The sequence below is a fragment of the Cavia porcellus genome, unplaced genomic scaffold (assembly GCF_034190915.1).
Source record: "Cavia porcellus strain 051 isolate PalLab524CR breed Dunkin Hartley unplaced genomic scaffold, mCavPor4.1 scaffold_30, whole genome shotgun sequence".
Taxonomy (NCBI): domain Eukaryota; kingdom Metazoa; phylum Chordata; class Mammalia; order Rodentia; family Caviidae; genus Cavia; species Cavia porcellus.
In genome coordinates, this window is record NW_026947513.1 from 28,479,248 (window position 1) to 28,486,754 (window position 7,507).

General features: G+C 36.1%; 1 protein-coding gene across 1 annotated transcript in view; it reads right to left on the reverse strand.

Annotated features, from left to right (window-relative positions):
* Lrrc66 (leucine rich repeat containing 66) overlaps positions 1–7,478 on the reverse strand; it is a 38,828-nt gene extending 31,350 nt beyond the window's left edge. Inside the window, exons 1-2 of the mRNA XM_063240603.1 lie at positions 7,273–7,478; positions 1,274–7,171 (exon numbers count right to left, since the gene is read on the reverse strand). The gene's annotated coding sequence lies outside the window, so the exon portion shown is untranslated. The remainder of the gene's footprint in view (positions 1–1,273; positions 7,172–7,272) is intronic.
* Between the last annotated feature and the right edge of the window lie 29 nt (positions 7,479–7,507).

The following is a 7,507-nucleotide window of genomic DNA, read 5'->3' on the forward strand; positions in this document are numbered from 1 at the left end:
CCCAGGCATATAATAATCACCATCCCAGAAATCCAACATAAGAATAGAATATTAAAAGCTGTCAGAGAGAAAAGACAGATCACCTATAAAGGAAAATCTATCAGAATCACAGCAGACTTCTCAGCACAAATGATAAAGTCAAGAAGAGCATGGAGTGAAGTATTTCAGATCCTAAAGGAAAATGATTTCCAACCTAGACTGATGTACCCTGAAAAACTGTCCTTCAAAATTAATGGAGAAATAAGATACTTCCATGACAAAGAACAGCTGAAGAACTTCATGATCACCATGCCAGCCCTGCAAAGAATACTGAAAAAAGCCAGTTTAGATACACTGAGGAAAATACACTAAGCAAAGCAAACAATTAAACAGAACGTAAAGATAAAGATGTAACAGCAAAAAGATAACATGTCAACAATAAACCACTATATAACAGTTATAACCTTAATGCAAATGGTCTCAAGGCACCAATTAAAAGAAACAGACTGGCAGAATGGATCAAGAAACAACATCCAACCATATGCTGTTTATAAGAAACCCATCTAACTCAAAAGGATACTCACAGACTGAAGGTCAAAGGATGGAAAACAATACTTCATACAACAGGAACCCCCCCCCCAAAAAAAGCAGAGGTAGTTATTATGTTTGCAGACAATGTGAACTTCAAACCAATAATCATCAGAAGAGATAAAGAAGGTCATTACATACTGGTTAGGGGAAAACTTCAAAAGGGAAAAATAACAATCTTAAATACATATGCACCAAATTCCAGAGCACCCAGTTATATAAAGCAAGTATTAATAGAAATGAAAAACCAAATTAGCAAAACACAATTATAACAGGAGACTTTAACACACCATTGACACCAAGGGACAGATCAACCAGACAGAAAATCATCAAAGAAATAACAGAACTCAATCACACCTGTGAACAAATGGACTTGGTAGACATATACAGAGTGTTCCATCCAACAACATCAGAATACACATTCTTCTCAGCAGTACATGGGACCAGAAGGGGTCTATCTAAAATAGACCATATACTAGCCCAAAGAACATATTTAAATAAATGCAAAATAAATGAAATTATCCCATGCATGTTATTAGATCATAGCGCCATGAAACTAGAAATTAATGATAAAAGATACTGCAAAATTCCTACAAACACATGGAAACTGAATAACACATTCTTGAATAATTAGTGGGTCACAGGGGAAATTAAAGAAGAAATTAAACAATTCCTAAAAGCAAACAAAAATACAAATACAACTTACCAGAATCTGTGGGGTGCAGTGAAAGCTGTCCTCGGAGGAAAATTTATTGCACTGAGTTCCCACATCAGGAAAACAGAATGAACACAAATAAACAACCTGTTGCTACACCTCAAACATCTAGAAAAAGAAGAGCCAAAAAGGAGGAAATTATAAAAATCAGAGCAGAAATTAATGCAATAGAGACTAACGAAACAACCCAATGAATCAAAGAGTTGGTTCTTTGAAAGAATAAAAAAGATTGATAAGCCCCTAGCCAACCTTATTTAAAAAAGGGAAGAAGCTCAAATTCTTGCAATAAGGAATGAAAAAGGCAAAATCACTACAGACTTTGTAGAAATACAGAAGATCATCAACACCTATTTCGAAAACCTCTATTCTCAAAGGTTTGATAACACAGAAGAAATAGATTCCTAGAAGCATATGAAGTACCAAAGCCAGATCAAGAAGGTGTAAAACTGCTGAATAACCCAATTTCTATTAATGAAATTGAAAACATAATTAAGTCCTTACCTACAAAAAAGAGCCCAGGCCCAGACCGTTTCACTGCAGAATTCTACAAGAAATACAAAGAAGACTTAATGCTGACACTCCTCAAACTCTTCAATGAAACTGAAAAGGAAGCAATCCTTCCTAAGTCATTCCTGGAAGCAAATATTACTGTAGTACCAAAACCTGAGAAAGACCTAACTAAAAAAGAAAACTATAGGGCAATCTCCCTAATGAACACAGATGCAAAAAATCCTCAATAAAATATTGGTAGACCAAGTGTAATTCATCCCAGGCATGCAGGGATGTTTCAACATATGTAAGTCAATAAATGTAACCCACCATACCAATAAAGCCAAAAGTAAGATTCACATGATCATCTCTATAGATGTAGAAAAAGCTTTTGATAAGGTCCAACATTCATTCATGATAAGAACCTTGCAAAAAATTGGAATAGATGGTCTTTACCTCAATATGATAAAGGCTATCTATGACAAACCAACAGCCAGTATTATACTAAATGGCCAAAACTAAAGGCCTTTACCTTGAAATCAGGCACAATGCAAGGATGTCCCTTATCACTGCTCCTATTTAATATAGTACTAGAAATACTAGCCAGAGCAACTAGACAAGAGAGAGAAATAAAAGGGGTAAAGATAGGAAAAGAAGTAGTTAAATTATCATTATTTGAGAATGACATGATACTCTACATAAAAGACCCCCAAAACTCCATTGAAAGATTCCTAGATATAATAAATTTAGCAATGTAGCTGGATACAAAATCAATATTCAAAAATCAATAACATATCTGTACACTAACACAAAATCACTGACAGAGAAATAAGAGTAGCTACACGCCTTCACACTAGCAACCAAAAAATGAAATACTTAGGAATTATCCTCATGAAAGAAGTGAAAGATCTATGTAGGGAAAATTATAATACATTGAAAAAAGAAATTGAAGAGGATCTCAGAAAATGAAAAGACATCCTTTGCTCATGGATAGGAAGAATAAATATTGTGAAAAAGGCCGTCCTTCCAAAACTGTTATACAGATTCCATTCAATTGCAACAAAAATACCATCAACATACCTCATAGATCTACAGAAATCACTCCTAAAATTCACCTGGAACTAGAAGAGCCCTAGAATAGCAAAGACAATTCTAAGCAGCAAAAGTAAGGCAGGAGGCATCACAATCCCTGAATTGAAGTTATACTACAAAGCAACTGTACTAAAATCAACATGGCTGAAGATCAGTGGAATAGATTAGAAGATACAACCACAACTACAAACACACTCAACCACTTTATCTTTGATAAAGGAGCCAAACATGTTCACTGGAACGACAGCCTCTTTAATAAATGGTGTTGGAAAAACTGGCTCTCCATATGCCGAAAACTTAAAACTAAAAACTTAAAACTTAAGACCCATGCCTCTTACCATGTACTAAATTAAAATCCAAATGAATCAAAGATCTGAAGATTAAAACAGAAACACTAAATCTATTGGAAGACAAATTGGGTAGAAATCTTGAAGACATAGGGGTAGGTAGAGAATTCATGAACAATAATCAAACTGCTTGGGAAATACTTCCCTGAATCAGTAACTGGGATCACCTCTTATTAAAAAGTTTCTGCATGTCAAAAGAAATCTCCAGCATAGTGAAAAGAAAACCTACAAACTGGGAAAAAAATCTTAGTGAACTGTCCCTCAGACAAAGGACTTCTGTCTAAAACATATAAAGAATTAAAAAAAAAATCAGACCCCCAAAACTCAAAGACCCAATCCAAAAATGGGTATCTGAGATGAATACACAATTCTCAGATGAAGAAATACAAATGGCAAATAAATACATGAGAAAATGTTAATTATCATTACTCATTAGAGAAATGCAAATTAAAACCACACTGAGATTCCATCTCACTCCTGAAAGAATGGCCAGGATCAAGAAAACCACTAACACCAAATGCTGGAGAGGCTGTGGGGAGAAAGGAACTCTCCTGCACTGTTGGTGGGAGTGTTGACTGGTGTAACCATTGTGGAGGTCAGTCTGGAGATTTCTCAAAAAGCTGGGATTGGAAGTCCCATTTGTTCCAGCTATTCCACTTCTGGGCATATTCCCAGAAGAACTGAAAACATCATACCACAGTGATATATGTGCACCCATGTTTAAAGCAGCACAATTTGTAATAGCCAGATCTTGGAAACAACCTAAGTGTTCATCAGCTGAGGAATGGATAAAAAAGTTATGGTATTTTCATACAATGGAGTACTACTCAGCTATAAAGAATGATCACATTGAGATATTTATAAATTAATGGATACAGCTTGAGACCATACTCATAAGCAAAATAAAGCAAACTCACAGGTACAAATACCAAATAGTTTCCCTAGTATAAGAAATGATATGAATACATACAAGTATGTGGTAATCATGATTCTCCATTATATTGCTTTGAAGCCTTATAATGTTTTCATTCATTAATTGGAATGGTTTTATTCTGGGTTGTTTGATTTTATTGTCTGTGATGGTATGAACAGCTATTTTGAAGAAAACAAGACATCATAATAGCTAGTGCTGATTTAATATCATCTTGTTTTGAAGTCCCATCAAGTTTTTGTTCTTCTGTCTCCATTGGTTTTATCATGTTGTATCTTATTGGATTTTATTATATGTGATAGTACAAACAAAATTTTTTATAGGCAAGGAGACAATATAGAAACCAATGTTCGGTCTCTGTTAGCTGGTTCTAAATACCCTGCGATACTTTCATTCTCTTGAATGGTTTCACACTGTCTTGATAAGTTTGATGCTATAGTATACGAAGTTACACTCAAATATTTCAAGGAAAGAGACACTATGATAACTACTGTTATGTCGGGTTATCTTTTGGTGAAACACTATGTTGCTTAAATTGTTCTGTTCTGACCTGTGTTATGTTATGTCCTCTTTTATCTTAATCTCCTTTTTAAATTTTTTTATTTTTTAATAAAAAAGAAATGTAAATAGATTTTTGGAATACATTTTTTAACTAAATTCCATTTAAAAACAAGCATGTAGCCAGGCATGGAGTATGCCCATAATCCCAGGACTTGTTGGAGCTTGATCAAATGTTAGACACAGTCTGAGCAACTCAGAGATTTTAGCGAGACCTTTTCTAAACAAATGAACAAACGACAGAATGAATGAATGGCGGAGATGTAGCTCTGTCTGAGGGCCCTGGATTCAATCCCCAGTACAATACAAAATCAAAAACCAATATGTGTACGGATAATCATATTACTCAGTACAGAAGTTACAATAAATTCTTTCTCTTGGGCCCATGGCACTCATTCTAGTTTCTATCAGCACAGTCTGAAATGTTCAAATGGCTTCACCGACTGTGCCTCAGCCTCCTATTTCTTGACTCATGCTAGGTAATTCCAAAGGATTATTTCTCCATACTCCCTTTTACCAGATAATTCCCTCATACAGAATCTTCAAAGGACTCCTTATTGCCTATAGTCCAGATCCTCAGGTTGGCACTGAGAGCTCCGTATTACCTAGCTGACCTTATGAAATAAGCTGGTAAGTACATGTAGATTAATTGCAAATGTGGCTTGGGCAAAAGCTGTGTATATGCATATATCTCATGCTAAAATTAGCTTTTCATTCATCCCAATCCCAAGTTCATTGTCTTCCTTTCCTAGTCTAAATCCTACCTTTCTTTCCAGACTTACCTCAAATTCTATAGTCTGAGACTTTTTCCTGCTTTAGCCTCTTTGTCTTTGTATTTTCGGAAATCTTTCAGTAAATATTTATTGAACAAATAAATGCATGTTTGTAACATTCAGTTTGGAAAAATGTCAAGACTATTCTGTACTGTTTGTGCTTACTCTGTTTTGAACACCCACACATATTTCCCATGTTTAATATTTTTAATAATCTGTAATCTGTCACTGGGCTATGCTCTCTTTCACGTGAATTAATGAATGCATGAAGTGAATGAAACTTATACAGTATTGTTTTACACAAGATCAATTCTGATGGGCATCTAAATTCAAGTACACACTGTAAAGGTGTCCTCCAGCAAGGAGAAGTGATTTACAGTGTGATCCTTATGCAATGCCAGAAATTGAATTACTCTGCCCCCAGTCAGAAAGAAATTTTTTCTACATTCAAAGCTGCAATTATTATGTATATATGTGCAATTGTATACCAAATGTAGTAACATGAGCAACGACTACAAAATATTGTCATCATGGATAGGCACATCATTTTGCAAAACTGAAAAGATGTGGTTGAAAGATAATTTTTCTTAAGGAGGTACAAATTAAGCATTTGTATTGCGCTGCTTATTTTTAAGTTGAAGAGACTGATACATTAATAGGTTTGAGCTCAAAATATGAAGGGTAATCTTATATCTTAAAGTGAAAGACATTAATGCATGAAAAATTTATACTAGTACAAATTTATATGTATCAATAAAGAAACCACTGAGACCTCCAGAAAGTTTCTGAAGAAATTGGAAACAACTAGGTAAAATACAAGTCTTTAGGCAGACATATTCAAGCTGCAGTTATAAGAAAGCAGTTTATTTTTTTTGATATTATAAACTTATTGAATTTCAACATTAGCGCAGTCTATTGTTTAAGAACTTTTAAAATAATTTGTTTTTGCAATGGGATCAATACCCTACTGTAACAGAAGTGTATTACTAACAAAGCTGTTTTCCTATACTGTCCATGAAGCAAAAGTTTAAAATAGAATCTAGTGGTACAAAAGAACCCATTTTTAAGTACCCAGTGTAGATGTAACTATTAAAGGCGAACTTCATGGGAACTCTGAACTATCTTGGTGGATTTTGTGCAAACCTAAAATTACTCCAAATTTGTTAAAAGTTTATTTAGGAAAAAAAATGTCACCCTAGTTTCTTCCTGCAGCTCCTTGCTATTGCTTCATTTATTCATTCAAGAAAGTGTCCTGAGGGCCAAGAAATACATAATGGTACAACCGTGACACAAAACGAAGTCTCAGGGAACAGGGAGCTCCGACTGCGCTGGAACTTGAAGTGAGAAGCTACAAGTTTTCGAGTTAGGTTGAGGGAACCAATTATTTGGTGACAAAGAGATGTCCTTGGGAGAAAACTACAGAGAATGCCCAAGAGCAGTGAGTCAGGGTGCTCAACATTACTGCCGGGTTCCGGATGGCAAAGCCAAAGAAAAAAAAAAGAAAGAAAGAGAATGGTCCCTTTCCAGCCCTCCCTCGCCTCCGGGACACGCAGCCAACTCCTTGGGTCACAGGCGCAGAGTCCGGCCCCAGGGCCACCGAGTCAGCATTATCCTGCCGCGAACTTCTACACAACAGTTCTACACGATTTGGCATTGAAAGTCTCCGAGAAAGCAGTTTAAAAACACTGGGTATGTGCACCTATCACAGAGCAAGAAAGAAGGAAAAGGTAATTAAAAAAAAAAGTAGAAAGGAACTTGTTCTTACATAAGGAGAAAGTGGAAAAAAGCAAGTGGGATTACCTTCGGTGGTAATATGATGTGGGAAGAACACAATGCCAACACCTTAAGACCCTTAGGTAGTTTTCCAGTGGCCCACAGCTGGATCCAGGCAGCTGGGGGTTTAGGTGGAGCCGAGAGGCTCCGCCCGTCCTGCAGGACACCTGCTGCGTGGCAAGCCTCCACCGTTTCCTCTCCAGGCTCTGGCTGTGGCCAGTGCGTGCTCTCCCCGGCCACACTGGGGTCAGGCCTCCTGGAA